General features: G+C 37.7%; 1 protein-coding gene and 1 long non-coding RNA gene across 4 annotated transcripts in view; one reads left to right on the top strand and one right to left on the bottom strand.

Annotated features, from left to right (window-relative positions):
• LPP (LIM domain containing preferred translocation partner in lipoma) overlaps positions 1-18,902 on the top strand; it is a 662,184-nt gene that overhangs the window by 512,209 nt on the left and 131,073 nt on the right. The gene's annotated exons all lie outside the window — the stretch shown is intronic.
• LOC115291896 lies at positions 5,951-13,985 on the bottom strand. The gene is made up of 3 exons (XR_003908714.1): positions 13,859-13,985; positions 12,043-12,201; positions 5,951-6,595 (listed from the first exon to the last, which is right to left on the bottom strand). It is a non-coding gene; the product is annotated as an uncharacterized LOC115291896 (long non-coding RNA).

Here is an 18,902-nt window from a genome sequence, read left to right as displayed (position 1 = left end):
AGAATCCAACTCCTGATCTCAGCTCAGGTCATGATCTCATGGTTTGTATTTTTAATCCCTACATCAGGCTCTGTGCTGACAGTGTAGAACCTGCTTGGGATTCTGTCTCTCCCTGTCTCTGCGCATTCCCCCCTTGCTCTCCTCTCTCTCCCTCTCTCTCTCTCTCTCTCTCTCTCTCTCTCCAAATAAATAAAGGGGGAGAGAGAGAGAGAGAGTAAATTCCATGCGGTCAGCCCAGAGCCTGAAGTGGGACTCAGTGTCACAAACACGAGATCATGACCTAAGCCAAAATCGAGAGTCAGATCCTTTACTGACTGAGCCACCCCAGGGCCCTCATTCTTTCTTTTCAATCACTTAAAGGCATGGAGAATGTGCAGAACAAGATATGGTTGTTACATTTCTTGAACTTAACTAAAAACTAGCTTGGCACCCTTGGACTTGATCTCTTTTACATGTGTTTTCTGTGAAAAGTAAGGATTGAAATTGGCCAGGTAATAGGTTACATAGTTGAGATGTTTAAAGTGCTATCATATTTCCCCCTATTTCCCTCATTTCCCATGATGGATGATGGAGTTTATAGTCTCTGGAACCCAGGATAATCTCTCAACTTCTCAGTTTTCTACTAGTCTGATCTAAACAGGTCAGATGCGCAGGGTGTCACATTGAAAGAAACATCCTTACCCCATGTCTATATGTGTTTTCCATTGAAACCAGCTGTGAAAGGTCACTCACTCACACTGGGCCCCTTCAAGCCTACGAGACACCACCCAGGATGAGTGTTTCATTCAGTCCTTATTTCAACAACAGACACTCATTCAGCTACATTGAGATCATCATTCTCTTTATCAGAGAATGAAATGTAGAAAAGATATTCCTACTTCATAATGAAAAAAAAAATGTCTCTTTGCTTAATGACTGATGGCAAACTTGGCATTCTGGGAGAGAACGAGCTGGCAGGAGCACACAGTATGTGACCAAAAAAAAAGTTCCAATTCATACGTTGTTTATGATTGTGTGTTGAACTATGTGACGAGAGTTGAGACCAAAACCTGCAAGTGCTAATTGTGCATTTTCTGATCTTAAACACAAAAATATAGATAACTGTGAACTCCACTCCCTTTAACCCTCCAAACCATCCTCCTTCCCCTCATCTGCTCTTTCCCCACAACTTTCTCTGTAACACACAGATAATCATCTCCTTCCAGACTTTGAAGTGACATTAGGTTTGTCAGAAAGGCTAATTAATTGACTGTCAGCAAAGCCATTGTTTGAACATCTGCGGAGTTCTATTTGATAGGCATCTATTGTACTTTTAATTGAACATATTCATTCATCTACAAATATTTATTGAGTGCCTACTATACACCAATCATTGTAGTGTGCTTTATGGGAAATAATAGAAATGAGGTAACATAATGGCAGAAGAGAAAGTATTGTTAAATCCTATAGTACCAAGGGCTTGGATGGAGACTGCCTTTTATGACTGGCAGTGGAAAATACATGGCTTTTTATTTAGGCTCAGGGGCTTTTTCTACTATTACACATTGACCTGGGCCAAATAAATGTCACAGGAGTTCACGTGAAGAGACCCCCATTGCTGGGGAGTAGACTGGTTAGCAACATACTATCTGTTGTTAGAATTCTCAGCAAAGACCGTTGAATGCTTTTAAAGTAAAACAAGCAGAAAATACCCCAGGCCAATAAACTGGGAAGCTGGTCCAAATTAATGACCTTATTCCAATTCTCTTCCCAACTCCAACGTCAGTCATATTGTATTAAATTGTCCCAGATTGATTACAGCAGCGGCACAGCTGTGAGCTCAGACCTCAGCTGGTTCTCTAACCATCAGACCTTCAATCTCTCCGAATCCTGGACTCAGCTCCACTCATGCCTGTGAGTACCATGTGTTAAAATTCAGTGAGGCAACAGCAGCATCGTGTGGGAGTGACTTGTTGACGGAGGCTGAGGACGCAGTGGGCAGGAGAGACTCGAGCCCATTGTTAATCTCACTGCCTCTCTTTCCCTCCCATTTAGCCTTAGGATCATGGCAAAGTTAGAGACGCACTTAGAAATCATTTAGTGTCAGAGCTTCCCATTCTTTGGTAATTGGAGTCACCTTTATAATTTTTATCATAATACATTAACTATCTGTACTATTTCTTGCCTAATATTTTTATTTAAATCAATTAATTTTTAGTCTACTTTATCTTCCTCCATGTCAAAAATATCCATAATTTGTGGGGCGCCTGGGTGGCTCAGTTGGTTGGGCATCTGACTTCGGCTCGGGTCATGATCTCATGGTTCATGGGTTTGAGTCCCGTGGCAGGCTCTGTGCTGACAGCTCAGAGCCTGGAGCCTGATTCCAACTCTGTGTCTCCCTCTCTCTCTGCCCCTCCCCCACTCATGCTCTGTTCTCAAAAATGAATAAATGTAAAAGAAATTTTTAACTTATTAATAAAAAATCCATAATTTGATTTTATGGGTTGAAATGACTGCTGCTTTTCCCCCTTAAAATACATTAAATTAAACTCCACATTGAAATTTTAAAATGTTTATGTAGGAACCCTGTAATGTTCAAAATATTGAGAAATGTGGATATAATTCAGGAATACAAATTGATGGAATACCAAGATGAAATAATTCCCTCAAGGTCACCCATTGAGTTGACTTTAACAAAAATTTTGTTTTACATCCAGAGGCATCATGTTTTTGTGAGAGACAGGATAGTGGTGTAAAGAGCCAGAAATCAAGCATTCTGAGGCCAGATTCCGGGCCTGACACCACCCTCCTGACTTGCTGTGACAACTTAGTTCAGCCCCTTTTTCCAGGGGCCTCATCTTCTGCATTAGGACATTAAACTACATAATTTATAGTGATCCTTCAGCCTCTTATTTTTTTGCCTCAGATAGTTTTCATACATTGTCCTCTATACACATTAAAACATAGGTGGATAGGAAAGCAACTGTCCAAGGTCAAATTACAACATTGATTGCTTCAGAGTTCCACGGGATTGGAAGATAAGCTCAATGATTCTATTCTCTAGGCCATTTTATACTCTGCCTAATGCTGTTCCTGATTTCTTAAGGTTTATGAGAAGACTCACTGCATGTAAAGTAGCTTTAACTATCAGTTAATACAAATAAAATAGGATTATAGAATATAAGGAATACTCTGTTCTGAGGTACATACCCTAGCATCACTGTTTAAGGATTTTCCTGAGTCAATAACGTTGTTCACTAATGTTACTTGGCATACATAAGTGAAATTAAGATTGGTAACCATTAATGTGACAGTGCTCTTCGTGTGGATAATCCAGCACTGTGAAAAAAATGCAGAAGTCCTCTTTTGTTACATGGCCCCAGGAAACAAGCGCTGGACTTGGAGTTCAGGAGACCCAAGTATAAGTTCTCTATCTTCTCTGTATGACACGTATGGATATTAGTCATTCGTAATGCTCTTTAGAACCTATTGTATGAATTATTTAAAAACATTATTATGGCAGTTTTAAGATTAAAGATATCATTTTGGAAAAGAAGCCAGTTTATCCAAGGATAGGTTAAGAGATGGAACCAAATTCTTAATTAAGGCTCTCTGGATTAAATTATATATACTTTCAGCAATTGTGTTTAACCTCTCAACCTTTCTGAGTTTCACTTATTTCACTTATAACAGAAGATCATTATTCCTATTTTATATACATATTGTGAGGTTGGTCAAGTAAAATCAATAGAGGTGAAAATGCATTCCAAACCATAAGAGATCAAGATGTGCCTAGGAGGCTTAGTTGGTTGAGTGTCCAGCTCTTGATTTTATCTCAGATCATGATTTCACAGTTTATAGGATCGAGTCCCACATCGGGCTCTGCTCTGGTGGTGTGGAACCTGCTTGGAATTCTCGCTCTGCCCCTCCCCTGCTCACTCACTCTCTCTCTCTCTGTCTCTCCCTCTCACAAAATGAATAATAAACATTTAAACCATAATAGATCAAAAACTTAAGAGCTGTTAGCGTTGCTTCCCAATGCAGCATCTGGCTTGATTTATGCCATTTATGATTAGTGTATAATAATCAACCTCTCTAAATTTTTAATGTTAGTGCTTGTCTCTCTTTGAATTAGCACATTGTGTCTTCTTATGGTGTTCTATTGCTAATGGAATATCATTAGAGGATACAGAAAATGTTTTTCAGTTGTGTGTGAGAAAGCAACACACAAAGACATACCACAGTGTCCTTATTTGCTGAGCAAACTACTCTTGCTTTTTAATGTGGAATGCAGAAGATCTAATTGAAAAGAGACAAAAATGAAATTTGACTCAGATTGTGCAGGATGAATCATAACCCACTTTCTCATCTGAGATGTGAAGAAAAAAAAATTAAGAAAACCAACCACCACACAGTTTTACTGTCAGTGTCAGCATAATCAATACAGTGTTTTTTAGCAGAACAAAGAGTGAATTACTACCAGGCTAAGAACTGCAGGTAGTAGAAAACCAAATTAATTTTTCTTTGTCTATAGTCTCCTTGAAATTGCCTTTCTTTTTCTGTCTTCATTAAAACATGCAATCAAGAGAGTTTGGGGTCTGTCAGCAATTTTTGCCCAAGTCATTCAGAAAAGTAATGATCTCTATTGAACAATTAAAGACCAATAAGAGACTAGACAAGCTTGGACCACATTCTATCCCAGTGTTCTTTTGTCACACAATAGGGAGCAGGGAGACAGCAAATCAACAGAAACCTGGACACAGTGGAATTGCTGCTTCATTGAATTTAATTTACTTGAATTATTGATATGAATGATTAAAGAAAAATGAAGATTTTTGTCTACTGGATGCCAGGATACAAATATGTACTATACTCTGCTGGCAAATATAGCTTTTAAAAAAATTTTAGAGGGTTTTATACGGAGAGGAACTATAGACTATTCTAGGATGTGGTCTTCAATCCCTAAATCAATTAATTTCTTTCTAGTTCTTGTTAATGTTCTATTCATGACTTCTGTGGCCTTTCTCATAAATATGTATATATGCATATGTTATATATGCTGTGCAGTATACATATACTATATATAATGCATACATATGTATGTCTGTATCTCCTACTTTACCATAAGATCACTGAGAGGAATGGCCATATTTTCCTTATCTTGCCCTTCCCCCAAAGAGCAAAATAAGAAGGTAGAGTTAAATGAGTCCTTAAATCTCTCTATGCCGCTCCATCAGGACTTTTACTTTTGACTTGTTCCCAAATATTCCTACTAACAGTTCTGTTGAAAATAAGACTAGCTCATGTTGAGCACTTACTGTATACTACACGTTTTGCAAGCATTACTCCTATAACCCTTTACGATGAGTACTATTCTTTTACGGATGAGTAAGTTGAAGTGAAGCAAAGTTGAATAATTTTTCCAGAGTCTAGTAATTCTTGGACTTTGAATTTCAACCTAGAGCCTAGCTCTGACCCCTGGATAAATTGTGCCTTTGACTGCAGTTTGCAGAAGGTCTGGTAGAATGTTGGGCCCACAGCATCTATACTTACCATGTGGATTTTTTGACAACTTCCATTTTATTACTCCTTCTGCTTCTCTTGGGGGATTTTTCAATATGATTTGATTTTCTCTGGTTGAAGGGTCTCACCACTGATCAGGTAGGAGGTAGAAATCCAGGGGCGCCACCACTCGGCCTACACAACACCAGATGTCTCCAGGGACACTGTCTTGGTTCTCCTACAAGAATAATAGTTCCCAGCTGGGCCACTTAGTCCAGATGATATAAGAAAAGTGCTGAATGTAATACTGTTTATGATAGCACCACTTAGATATCCACCTCTATTTCTCTGTTTTTTCTTGGACTTGAAATCTGGTTCTTGTGATTTTAGCAATATCTATATCCACAAACCCCCTTCTCCTAACACTTCATCCCAACCCAGTGCTGCCTTCATTCACATATGGAAGTGGTTACTTTTAATTTTTATTAATCCATCCGCACTGGCATCTTCTAGTCTAGGTAGCCTTAGAAAAAGGCCAAGTCCAGTCTTGCTGTCAAAGTGGAAATGAGAGAGAGCAAGGAAAAGGGAACTCATCTCGAAAATAAGGTCACCTTATTGGCATGTCATCATTCAAAAGAGTTCAATGCAATAGCTGGCAATTGGCTTGCTCAGTCGGAAGTTGATGCTATTTTAGGCTATCAGCAGGAGTGTCAATGTATCTGTGAATTTTGGCATTTTATTTCATTAAGGTGCTTCAGGAAGCCAGACGCTGATTATATGATTCTTCGACTTAGCTCCCACTCCTAATTTTGGATGTGTGGTGTCTTCAGGAAGCTGTTGTGACACCCTGATTCTAAAGAAAATTTTTCGTGCTTCTAAAGCAACCTTGGGAACAATCTACCCCACATCCTGCTATCCTGGAATCTCCCATGCGCTACATCTCTGGTCACAGGTGGCACGGAGATACTATTGCCTCCCGTTCTCCTCCGGCAGATCAAGGAAATACAGCTCAGGTGTGTGCATCCAGTTTCGATCCACAGTTTCTCAGAGCAGCAATCTGACGGATACGTAGGCTCATGGTGGATTTTCATGTGGAGATCATGTAAGACGATACCTATGGAAGGAATGGCTTCAGCATTGCAGTCACTTTCAAAGTCAAGAGATACCCTAGACAGGCTGCAAGTTTGTTTAGGTAAGACTAGGCAAATTCTAAACTTTCTGTTGTTGTGAATGGTTTGGGGCCTGATTTCCTTTATAAACATGGTTCAAATGAGAAAGGTAAGGGTTTCTAGATAGAATTTTCTATTTTTTTGTTCCTTCATTCTTTATTCATTGTTGAAGGCCTGCTTGCTATGCACCAAGCACTGCCACGCATTTCTGTTAAACTTTAGTCTACAAAATGGAGACAGATAACGTTTACAAACAACTCATTGACAATATGGTAAGGGCATTACTGGCGTTAGGTCAAAAGTACTGTGAAAGGAAAGAAGTTAGAATGAGTATCCAACGAGTGATGTTATGTTCTACCAGGGGCTGAATGTGAATGGAATTTTCCAGGCAAACCATGAATTTAAGGACATTTCAGACAAACAATTCAATGGGTTCAGAGAGATTAGAATATTACAAAAGGTGCAGTATGGCTGGAAAATAGGAAATTGGAGGGGCAATGAGACCAAAGAATGATCAGTGGTTAGATCAAGATGGCTTGAGAATCTGTGGAGAATTTGATCAAGGGGTTGACACAACCTGATAGATACTGATTAGAGAACACTCTGGGTACAACTGAGGGGGGCGTTGTTGATCAGGAGAGGATTCAGGGACTGGAGGTCAGTCTGGGTGTCATTTGCATTAGTCTATGGGTATGACAGGAGCCTGAACCAAGACCTTCATGTTATGACAATATACGGGAGAAAGAGGGATAAATTGAGGCTCATTCTTGGCTTCTGTCTTAGGTCAAAGATGCTATCATTATTAAGTGAGATGAGAAAAGAGAAATTTAGTAATGGCATGCCATTGACTCCTAGAGATCATACTATTGGGAATCAACTGACTTCCATTTATAAAGGCTTATTGAGCACCTACTAGGTGTGGGCACTGCTGTAGGCATTGGCACATTAAGTGATTAAATCAATAAAAAATGTTATGTTAGGGGGCTTTCATTCTCACCAGGTGGTATATGCTACAGAGAAAACTAAGCAGGAGAAGGGGGATAGTAAGTGCTACAAGCAGTGGTGCAGGTGGAAATAACACAGTAAATACACATGACAGATATCATCGTGAGGTTCCTATTGTTGGTGAAATCTGGTCTGCCTAATTTTGTTTCCTTTCCATTTGTGTTTGTTTTATAAATTATTATTTCTCCTAAATAGCAATAGCAACATAAACATTTACAAACACATAGATGTATACACAATGATTTGTGTTGTCAACATTATCACATGCCACAAGAAAAGCAAAAGAAAGCAGCAGCTAAAAAAATTCATATCCAAAAATTTTTGAAAAGGACGGAGAAAAAAAATGGAGATTCTCTTAGACAATAATCCTAATTATTCAAATCACTGGATAGTATGAATTAGAAAGTCACAGAAGGGAGATAATCAATATTTGAATTGGTATAATAATTCTGATATTCTTGTTGCTGGGGTACATCAGATTTAACCCAAATCCCTTACTTTAGACAGAGAAATCTTGGATCCAGCGAGGAAGTAGCTTATTCAAAGACACTCAGGTGGGTCTAGAAGTCAGATCCCCTGCTGGCCCACTTAGGGATCCTACCATTACTCACCATAGAGAGACTCAAACTAGGGTCTGTGATCTGACTTCCTGGGTTCCAGCTTCTACTTTGCCACAGGGACCTCAAGCAAGATTCACCTCTCTTTGCACCAGTTTCTTCATTTGCAAAATAGGGATGATTATAATAGCATTTATGATAGTGTTCCTGAGGTTTAAATAAGTTAACAGGAATACGTGTTCATTACCTACAGCAGTGCCTGACATACAGTTGGTGTTCAGAAAATGTTCATTATTGCAATACTGAAGCTATTAGAACAGCAGACTACTTGGGCTCTGTGTGCTAGAGCACAAACTTGAAACCAATCTCTGATGAAGGCTATGCATAAGATCTTCTGGAATTTCTAATAAAGATGCTAAAATACTAACTAGTTTTTCGAGGGTCATTGAGTAAATATAAAAGACATTAAAATATATGATATTTGTTTCATTCACAAAAGTTCATGACCTCTCATTCAAAGCTGAATTGTGTGAGATTCCAAACCAGAGGTAGACCCCTAGCCTTTAAAGACAGGGACATGTCTTACTCATTTGTGTCTCTCTAGCACAGATTGGCCTTATAACTGTTGACAGTACTCACTCACTGAGTACTGACTATGTGCCAAGCACACACTGAATGCTTTACATAGCTGATCATACTCAATCCTCATGCAGGGATGCATTTGTATCTGGATTTTACAGATGAGAACATTTAGACAAAGTCATTCAGTACCTTGTCCAAGGTCACCCAGGTAAGATGGTAAGAGACAGAACCTAGATTTTCATCAACCAATCTCTGTTTCTGTTTGCTCATATGTCTGCCTTTAATGGTGATACTTTTCTCACCTTGTTACTATATTCTGCAATTAATCTAAACTTTACATCCTTTCTATGCCATTCCTACTGCTTATTCATAGAATTATAAAATCATTGATTGCTTTTTGCTGAAAAGACCTGGAGGGAGTTTCCTCATTCCCCACTCAAAGACTGAGAATCGCCTGAGGGAAGTTTATCACTATACCTACACACCTACCTTGTACATATACTGTGGTTCTGATACAATCCTAGCCCCACCTCTACTGAGAAAATGCTATCAGTCTCAGAAAATTTAGCTGGTAGAGTGTGTCATACTCCCCAGGTGTGATGGAAACGTGGGCGGTGGGGGGAGGCTTGAGAATTACTGATCAGTTTTCATGTAACATCACCAGATGAGTGACAGTAACATCACCAAGATTACAGCTAATTCATGACATATCTACATGTAGAACCGGGTGATTCTGACATTCAGTACTGGGCAATTTTCTTAGTTAGTCCTCAAAACTGCCTTTGTGGAATATGTTGTGTTCTCTTTGATGGTTCTAGAGGAATACAAGGTTGTGATTTTATTTTTAAATTGAGACAGAAGTAGAGAGTGGTAAGGAGTAGGAGGAGAAGGGCAGGAGGAAAGACAGAGTAGGCTCCATGCTCAGTGCAGAGCCCCATGTGGGTCTCATTCTCAGGACCCTGCGATCATGAACTGAGCCAAAATCTAGAGTCAGATGCTTAGCCAACTCAGGCACCCAGGAACCCCAGAGGGGTATGATTAATCTGCCTGGGATCCAGTAACAAATTATTTTATCAAGAGATGATAAATAAGTTTATTATATTATGCTATTCTACACCTCATCACTTGGTTCTAGTTAAGTAGCAGGTCACCAGTATGGAATGCACACTTTCATAATAGTAGGTTTGTGGGTTGCATAGCTTTCTTGTGTATGTTTTCAATTTCTGTTCCTTTGATAACTGAACAAATAGCAGAGATGGCGAAACTCAGCAGGAGAATTATCTCCTAGATTTTCTGTGATCTCTCTTCTCTAGTGAGTCAGTATGTCTAGTAATGACTTGGTATATTATAAGGTTATTTGGTTTGTTAGTTAAGTAAATACTTATCGATATCTATCAGTTACCTGGGTGGGGTGAATCGAGAATTTCTATAAATCCTTTCTGGGGAACAAAAAAGGTGCTGTAAATAATTAAGAAGCCTCTGTTCCAAAGAAATCCATGGACTACTAAAAGTTAAAGGATCAAAAAAAGGGCGCCTGGGTGGCTCCATCAGTTAAGGTCATGATGCGTGGGTTCCAGCCCCGGGTAGGGCTTGTGCTGACAACTCAGAGCCTGGAGCCTGATTCTGCATTCCTCTTTCTCTGCCCTTCCCCCACTCATGTTCTGTCTCTGTCTCTCAAGAATGAATAAACCTTAAAAAAAAAAAAAATTAAAGGATCAAAAATATATCACTTTGCCATGTGATAAATGTTGTAAAGGGGCTTGTACATAATAGCTATGAGGGAGAATGTCTGGTGCCCCCAGAGTGAGTAGGTTTTTAAGGAGTAATAACCAAGCCAAGTCTTCAAGGGGGAACAAAATTGCTCCAAGTAGAGACAGAGGGGAAAGCTGTTACACAGAGAAGAAACAGCATGTGCAAAAGAATAGAAGTAGGAAAGAATGATGACCTGGGAAAGTGTAACAAATTGCAGACTTCCTAGCAGAAATTCTCTGGGACTGAAGCAAATTTGAAGAGTCGGACATATGAAGAGAGAGGATTCGGAATTCAATGATGAAAGATGTGATGTAATATGTCCCAAAAAAAGGATCTTTGGAACCTTTTGCTGTACAAAATGGGATAGTGTTGACTACTGTTAAATAGAAGGTAACATCAGATTAGTGATTTTTTTTTTAATGAGGGGATAGCCATTGTTATTGCCATGTAACACTATTAATGGGCTAGATAACTTTAGAAAGCCATCTCACAGGGCATCACAGTGCTGGAAATTTCATGAGAACAGATTTAAGGCATTTCTGGGGTGAGAAAAAAGGTACTGCTATCATTTTTCTCATAGTTCAAAACACGAAGTGCCTAGGTATGCAGAAATGCAAGTCAAGTCTAACTATGTTTTTGGGTGTCTTGCACATATGTTGATTTTCCCACATCAGCAATAATACTGCTGAATATTACTATGCGAATAATACACCAGGTTCACCTGCAGGGGGATCATCAGACTTTAAAAATGAATACTATGAACATACAGACTTAAGAGTTACTTTCAATTTTCCAAAAAAAAAAAATATCGTAGATCCTCAGAAATCATGAGGTTATCATCGGGGTTTGTGTGTGTGTGTTGTTTGTGCTGGTCCCACCTTCAAGCAGAAAACATTTCAAGCTCTCCACGCCTATTTAATAATTTATCTGTGCTTAGAGTGAAAAGTACCTTGAAGTCATTGCCTAATTCTGTCATTCTTGTGATGCGGAAAATGCCGTCCAGAGAGAAATGGCTGTCTAAGCCACAGCCACTGGCTGGCAGTGCCCAAGCTAAGTCTTGTGTTTCCATTTTCTCTGGAAACCTCATTTCCTTTTTCACCACTTATTGAATAAGCAAAGCTTTGTTACTTATGAATTGAGTAAATAATTCCAAGGCAAAAGATAGCTTGGTGTTCTCACTTATAAATGTAGAAACAATAAGAAAAGAATATTTGGGGAATTTGGTAAGGAAGTAGGATTGAATTTATTATAGGCAACTTCAGTTCAAGTCACCTTTTAAAAGCAGTAGAGGATAGGGTATGGGTGTGCCAAGCATGAGAATATGTTAGGCTTTCTCCCTCTTTTTTTTCACTCTCACATTGGTTTTATATGATGCGAGAAGGTATTTTATTGACTATGAAGGATGGGGTCAATCCTAGTTTATGGTGCCTGTATTAGTTTTCTATCGCCGCTCTAACAAATTACTAAAAACTTACAACACAGATTTATTATCTTACACGTGTGTAAGACGTCCAACGTGGGTTTCAGTGGGCTAAAACTAAAGTGTTAGCAGAGCTGTATTCCTCTCTGGGGGTTCCAGGAGAGCACCCATTTCCTTCCTTTTTCCTGTTTCTAGAGGCTGTCTGCATTGTGGTCCCTTCTTCCATCTTCAAACCCTGAAACATAGCATCACAGACCATTTTCCCATAGTCAAGTCTCCCTCTGACCACAGCTGGAAAAAGTTCTCTGATTAAAATGACCTATAGGATTTGACTGAGCTCACCTGGATAATCTCAAAAATGCTCCTATCTCAAGATCTGTAACTTTAACACATCTGCAAAATCTCCTTTGTCAAAGATGTAACATATGCATGGAATCTGGGGATTAGTATTTGTTTACCTTTGGGAAATCATTATATTGCCTATCACAGTGTCCCTTTCATGAATTTTCAATGGTCTTCTAAAGGTAACAATGCCAGGCTTGTTTGGAGGCTGTTTGTTTCTTAAGGGGCCCAACTCTTCCTGTATATTCTAATCTTGGAGTAAAGAAAAACTTGAGATTTGCTTATAACTGTGGTTTTTTATTTTATTTTATTTTATTTTATTTTATTTATTTTTGAGAGAGAGAGAGAATTTTAAGCAGGCAGTGTGCTGTCAGCGTGGAGCCCGACGTGGAGCTCGATCTCACAATATGTGAGACCATGTCCTGAGCCGAAATCAAGAGTCAGATGTTAACTGACTGTTCCACTTGGGTGCCCCTGCTTACAAATTTTGTAGTGCCAATAAATCCACTCTGAGAAAGGTCATTCTGACTTAAACAACTGTATGAAGATTTTAGAGCACTACTATATTTAGGACTTATTTGCTGATTCCCTCATCCTCTCGATGGAACATGTAAGCATATAAGAATTTTGAAAGCCCAAATCTAGTTTCTCCCAACAAATGCCATTTTAGTCCCTCCTTTCCTGAATTCTTTCCTTTTTCCCTCCTTCCTTATCTTCCCCTTTTTTCCTTCATTTATTTTACAAAGAAGTACTGGAAGGAAGGAAGCAAAGGAGTAAGGGAAGAAGGATGTGGGTGTATTAAACAGTATGTAGGTAAAGAGAAGAGGCCAGGAGGAAAGGTTTTCTATCCAAGGTTTCCATGCCAATCTTAGGTAGTAGTATGAGACAGTTTCATTTTTCTTAAAATAGTTAAGACAGTAATTCCAGAATTGAGTAGCAGTATTAACTCCATGAAACACTAAAGGGAATTAAGGAACTTGGGACTGATACTGTTGAAAAGGACACGTTCATCAAAACATCTAATTCTTTCTGAAGTAGAAAACAAACATGGCTGCCAAGTGGAAAAAATATTTCTAACAATGAGAATCAGGAGAAATAAAATGCAGATGTGAATAAAGTTATTCCAAGATCTAGATAGGAGGAGAAATGTGGGAATGTGCTTTAATGGTCCTAAATATAGACTTGGTATTTACATTCCAAACTTTCCATCCTCCAGGAACCACTCCACTCTCAAAATTGCCATATTAATGCTAATTGATTGTGATAATCAGATTAACCAGTATTGATCATAAAAGAATATCCTACTGAAGAGAGAAAAGACAAAATTTTTTAAACTATCAGACTCCTGTTTCTTCTTCATAAAATTAAAGTGAAAATGTATCTCCTACAGTATTGTGTCGTAGATCAAGCTAAATAATATTAGTGAAAATGTTCTCTAAACTACTGGAGTTGTAAAAGTTCTTCCTCCTGCTCCTCTCTTATCTCATCTCAGAAGTAATTTGTTTTCTTATTTGGGCTAGAGAGAAAAATTAGACCAGCCACTACTTTACCCATGGGTATCAATGTGGAAGGATCCCAAGTAGAATTCAAACGTAGTGAGAAAGTGCTGGAACCAGTTGCCCTTGAGCTCCTGCTGCCACAGCCATGCCCACACAGGGTTTGAACTTTGTTACTTTAGGGACGGTTACCTTGATCGCAGTTCTAAATTCTAATTTGAGTCTCAGTGTGACTATGTAAAGGGAGCATTCCTAATTACTGTGATGTGGTTGTAAAGAATTCTCAACCTATCTTAGGAATTTTGTTTTCCTTTACTAAAAAGTGTGTGTGTGTGTGTGTGTGTGTGTGTGCAAGCTACTAGGCTTTTATTAAGATACAGAAACATCTGTAGAAAAACAATTATGTAACACTTCTAAAAAATAATTTATTGTTTATATATTGCCCCGAAAGTCTGTACTCACAGAATATATACCCACAAAGCTGTACTAAAGTTATTTTTAAAAAATTAGACTCCCTGTCATATTCTCTCCCCTTATTTAAATTGTGTTTTGTGCCCTTCAATACTTTTTTATGGATTTTCATCTGAATCATGAACTTTTTCTCAATAATTTTATTCCAAGATAAATCAGTCTTTGTTCCTGTTATGCAGTCTTTTTGTTATGTCTCCATTTCCGACTGGCTATTGTTTGTATAAAAGAAAACTCTTGATTTACACTTACTTATCTCAACACCTTAATTATGATATTAGTTTTGTAATTATTTTGCTGTGGTCACTTGGATTCTTTCAAGCACAGTGTTATTTACCAGTTGTGTCATTTCTTACCCAATGTTTATGCTGCTTATCTAATTTTCTTGTCTTATGGCTTAATTACAGTTTTTTGAAATAATATTGAATGATAAGGATGATACTGGAAATTGCTTCTTGTTGCTTATTTTAATAACAGTGCCTTTAGTATTTCATATTTTTATATAATATTTAATACTAGTTTCAAATACTGCCTTTTACGAAGTATCATTCTATTTCTCTCTTACATGGATTTTTAAAACTAGAAATGGCCACTAAATCTTATTAAATTTCACTAAATTCTTAGATTTATTCAACTTTACTTGCATTTTTCTTTTTTCTTTTTTATTTCTTTAAAAAAATTTTTTTTAACATTTTATTTATTTTTGAGAGTCAGAGAGAAACAGAGCATGAGTTGGGGGAGGGCAGCGAGCGAGGGAGACACAGAATCTGAAGCAGGCTCCAGGCTCTGAGCTGTCAGCACAGAGCCCGACACAGGGCTCGAACCCACAAACCATGAGATCATGGCCTGAGCTGAGGTCAGACACTTAACCGACTAAGGTGCCCCTGTTTTCTTCTCTTTAAAATGCATTATGTTAGTAGAATTCCTAATGTGGATCCACCCTTACATTATAATTTTTACTTTATAATGTATGTTACTTAATAGTCTATTAACTTCAAGTTGTTAATGTTATTCCTTTAGAATTCTTATAATTACATCCATAAATTAGGATTGGTCTGTTCTTTTCTATTCATATGATGTTTTCAGATAACCTCTTAAAATCAGCTTGAACATTTTCAAGCTATTTATATGGTCTAGAAGAGTTTGAATTATTTAGAAGTTATGTCTTCCTTAAAGCTTAGGATGGACTGGCCTTCAAAGCCATCTATCTTTTTCATTTGTAAATCTTTAACAAACTTTTAAGTTTCTTCACTGATTATTTATTGGGCTGCTGAAGTTTGTTTTTGTTTTACTTGTTTTGGAATCCATTTAGTAGATTATACTTTGCTAGAAAAGTATTTATTTTATCAGTGATGCTAATGGTGTTAGCATGATGTAGGTATATTACTCATAATTTTTAAAATATCTGTTTATATTTACATCTATTTTTATTTTGTCTTGTTTTCTCTTTTGCTAAGTATTTTTTAAAGTTTTCTTGTGTGTGTGTATGTGCATATGTAGTTTGCTTCTTTTCTAACTCATCACTTCTTGTATTTAGCTTTATTAATTTTTACTTCCCAATTTGTTTTAGCTTATTTATTTATTAACTTGGTACAGCATCTTAATCTGCATGTTAGTTCATTTATTCTCTTTTTATTTAATTATGAGAGCATTTAAATTTATAAATATCCTTCTGACTGCATTTGCATCCCATGGGTTTTGATAGATTTTTAAATTTATTATAAATATTTTATAATTCAGCTCATTCCATCTAAGAATTATTTAGAAATTTATTTCCAAAGTTATTTTTCTCTTTTTTTTTTGCTATTTTTCTAATTTTATAATTGAGAGAAATTAAGCTTCAAAATTTATTACTGACATATAAATTCCTAACTGAACAGTTTTATACTGTTTTATACTTGCCTTGCTCATTGCTGAATTTGGTATTTTGTCAGCTGGGAACACTAAATACCCCCACTTAACTTCATATCTGTAAAGCTCAGATGTAGCGTTGGGGTTCCTGTGCACTTTGGCAATTGCCCCATGGCTAATTTGGCCAATTTCCAATTCCTCAGGGAGAGACAAAGAGTTGTCTCATTGCCACCTGCTATTAACTAAATGCTTAGGATTCAGTGGCCTAGGGGTAACTGGGAGACATGGGAAATGGATTATTGTGGCAGCCTGTGGAACCTCCTTCCCTGGGGAATTTTGAGAGCAGCAAAGGACCATCTGTCTGGGGTGGTTTTAAGAGCAGCCCTGCCTAAAGGCAGGTGCATGGATTAGATGACCTGTGAAGATCGTCAGCCATCCCAATGACTTCAATGGAAAGGATGCATTTGCTGAGTTTGAAAAGAGTCCAGGAGGAACACTGATAGGTTTGAGGAACATATGGTCAAGAGTCTGAAGGTTTTCAACCATTCTTGAAATTGGAGCTACTCAGTGTCACTCTGTGCCCTGAATTCAAAAATGCCGTCTTCTCCATATGAACCTAGCATTAAGTTATCCCACCCTTGGAAGCTATATGCACTTGTAGTTCAAATCAGAGCTGTTCAAATCTTTGATTATAAGCAATGATTTTTTGTAAACAGATAGCTCAACTGCTCCATGCCTAGAAATTCAGGTATGCTCTTGTATCTGATTCTTTTGGTTAAACCAAATCATCATGCAGTGACCTTGATGTTTCCAACTCTGTTCCCCAGAGATTTTTCCATATTTTTTTCAGGCAAATAAGTGCCCTGGTTAATCCTTTAGTAGTATTCTCCTAAGCATCTCAACAATAAATTTATGACAGATAAAAGGACAAAATGCTTAAATAAATTAACCAAGCTAAATTACTTTGTGATCATTTCCATCATGTGTAATATACTAATCTATTTTAAAGTCATGGAGAAAGAAATACCCCCAAATATTTTCAGAATGATATGTCAGACATAAGGACTGGAGTTACATAACAACAGTTGGACAATTGTCTGCACAGGTGTCAAATTGGCCAAATAGCAAAGGTAGACACATGGGATAGGCCAACAGATTCATTTAATTAACCCAGCAGAGTTAGAGTGATTATGGTTTAGGGTGCCCCTGCATGGGAGAAGTTGTTTGAAAGAACAGAATGGGGAGAGTGGACTAATTAGGAGATGTAGATAGAACTACATTCAACCTTTCCTGAAAGTTTAGAATATTTTAAATAAAGTCTAATGACAATGCTTTCGGGGGGGGGGGGGGGGAATCCTTAATTTACTCTATTTACCCAATCTAGATGGATTAAAGAATTTAATGTTTAATAACAAACACATGAGCACCTGGGTGGCTCAGTCGGTTGAGCCTCCGGCCTCGGCTCAGGTAATGATCTCGCGGTTTGTGGGTTTGAGCCCCGCATCAGGCTCTGTGCTGATAGCTAGCTCAGAGCCTGGAGCCTGTCTTCAGATTCTGTGTCTCCCTCTATCTCTGACCCTCCCCTGCTCACATTGTCTTTCTCTCTCAAAAATAAATAAAACATTAAAAAAAATTTTTTTAATAACCAACACAACTTAAAAAAAATACTAAGGTGAGGGGCAGCTGGCTGCCTCAGTCAATAGATCTTGATCATGGGATCATGAGTTCAAGTCCCACATTGGGCACATAGCTTACTTCAAAAAAATTAAAAAATACTTTTTAAAAAACCAATTAAAAATAAGGTGAAATGTAAATATTGGTTTGATCTCATGTTGAAAGAGGATTTTTTTTATGCTTTATACTTATAAAGCTATAAAGAACAATCACCAAATAAATTACAATAGATTTGACAACAAATTTTAAAAGTGTATGCAAAGGTCAGAAATAAGAAGTAGGGCGCCTGGGTGGCTCAGCTGATTAAGCTTCCAACTTTGGCTCAGGTCATGATCTTGTGTGGTTCATGAGATCAAGCCCCACACTGGGCTCTGTGCTGTCACCCTATCAGCACAGAGCCCACTTTGGATCCTCTGTCCCCTCGCTCTCTGCCCCTCCCCCATCTCTCTCAAAAACAAATAAACATTAAAAAAAATTAAGGAGCAAATAAATGGGAATTATATTTTCAATAAATATGATATGAAAATGTTCATGCAGTTGCAGAAATCCCAATAGGGAAGGACAAAGGATGGAAACAATGCTTAAAGTAGTAAACACAAATGGATAATTAACTTAAAGAAATATCATTCTCACTAGTATAAATTGGAAATTAAAATAACTAAAGTCACATGTACCCCAATGTTCATAGTAGCAATGTCAACAATAGCCAAAACATGGAAAAAGCCTAAATGCCCATCATCTGATGAGTGGATCAAGAAGATGTGGTATATATACATAATGGAGTACTACATGGCAATGAGAGGGAATGACATATGGCCATTTGTAGGAAAGTGGATGGACCTTGAGGGTGTCATGCTAAGTGAAATAAGTTAGGCAGAGAAGGACAGATACCATATGTTTGCACTCATAGGTCTAACAGGAAATTTTCAGAATGATCTAGCTTCAAGAAAAGCAAGCAGTTAGTAGTGCTTAAGAAAAATTGATTCAATATCTACTGGATAGTTGATACCTGTCACAACACAGCATTTTATATACTGTTAAGTGAAACTGCAATACAATCTAAGTTTATTTTGGGAGTGTTTGCTGTATCATTGGATTTAATGAA

Source organism: Suricata suricatta, chromosome 5 (assembly GCF_006229205.1).
Source record: "Suricata suricatta isolate VVHF042 chromosome 5, meerkat_22Aug2017_6uvM2_HiC, whole genome shotgun sequence".
Taxonomy (NCBI): domain Eukaryota; kingdom Metazoa; phylum Chordata; class Mammalia; order Carnivora; family Herpestidae; genus Suricata; species Suricata suricatta.
The sequence above is the reverse complement of the archived record's forward strand: the minus strand, read 5'-3'. Positions and strand labels throughout refer to the sequence as shown.